This window comes from Eptesicus fuscus, chromosome 1 (genome assembly GCF_027574615.1).
Source record: "Eptesicus fuscus isolate TK198812 chromosome 1, DD_ASM_mEF_20220401, whole genome shotgun sequence".
In the NCBI taxonomy this organism is placed as follows: Eukaryota; Metazoa; Chordata; class Mammalia; order Chiroptera; family Vespertilionidae; genus Eptesicus; species Eptesicus fuscus.
Window position 1 is genome coordinate 4,618,849 of NC_072473.1, and position 1,510 is coordinate 4,620,358.

Genomic DNA, 1,510 nt, shown 5'->3' on the forward strand with positions numbered 1-1,510 from the left:
AAGGAAGGAAAGAAGGAAGGGTAGATAGATAGATGGCAGGAAGGAAGGAAGGAAGGAAGGAAGGAAGGAAGGAAGGAAGGAAGGAAGGAAGGAAGGAAGGAAGGATGGATGTGTGGGAGGCAGGTTGGCCCACAGGTTGAGAACCGCTAGCTAGCAGGGTCGCCTAAGGCCATCGGAAAACACAGATATTTACATTATGATTCATAGCAGTAGCAAAATTACAGTTATGAAGTAGCAACGAAAAGAATTTTATGTTTGGGGGTCACCACAACATGAGGAACTGTGTTAAAGGGTCGCGGTATTAGAAAGGTTGTGAATCACTGCTCTAGACAGAGAAGGCGAAGACTGGATCTCAATGAGTTAATGGGGGAAGGGGGACTCTGTAACATTTTAAAAAGAAAGGTAAATGGAAAGAAAATACAAGGGCTGGGAAGGTGTTGAGCTGGCTCCAAAGAGGAGAAAGTGGGCAATTTGCTCCTTAATCGGCCAGGTAGGGTTAGCAAACAAAGCCATGTCGGTGCTTATAGATTTTCTGGAAAATCTGAGACTTTAGCTGAGAATCACACATGACTGGTGTCGCTGTGTGAAGCTCTTTATAGATTGTGGGCCTTGATTTTAGTCTATTTTATGCACTTAAGGGTTTCGATTTTGACATTGAATTTCCGTGAGCTCCAAGCCATCCCGGCCAGTGTCCCGCGCTCTACTTTTGAAAGATGTTCCTAAATGAATTGTTCCCATGAACCCAGGGTTCACTCCTCCACTGTCCCCTTACTGCTTCCAGAGGGAAATGACCTTCAGGTCACCTTGGGGGAGTTGACCAGCAGCTTTGAGTATCAGGATCTCCACCTCAGCAAATCCACCAACTTCACTTTCCTTATAAACCTAACCTTCCAGTGCTCAGCTTCGTTTAATTTCGTAGCGTTTTTGTTAGGATAGTTTGTTTTTGCTTATTTGTTTCCTTTAAGTAGTAGATTTTTTTCAAAATATATTTCTATTGATTTCCAAGAGGAAGGGAGAGGGAGAGAGAGAGAAACATCAATGATGAGAGAGAATCATGGATCGGCTGCCTTCCGCACACCCCACTCTGGGGATCCAGCCTGCAACCCCGGGCATGTGCCCTGACCAGGAATCGAATTGTGATCTCCTGGTCAATAAGTGGATGCTCAACTACTTGTTGTTGGTTTGTTTTTGTTTTCAAGTCAGTTTCTTTATTTGTAAAATGGCTACACTGGAGGCCAGATTTCAAGTCCTTTCAGCCTTAAATTCTGTGGATAGCACTTAGCTTTAAGACTTGCCTCCCAGCCCTAACCGGTTTGGCTCAGTGGATAAAGCATCGGCCTGCGGACTCAAGGGTCCCAGGTTCGATTCCAGTCAAGGGTATGTACCTTGGTTGCGGGCACATCCCCAATAGGGAGTGTACAGGAGGCAGCTGATTGATGTTTCTAACTCTCTATCCCTCTCCCTTTCTCTCTGTAAAAATCAATAAAATATTTTTTAAAAAAATCTTGCC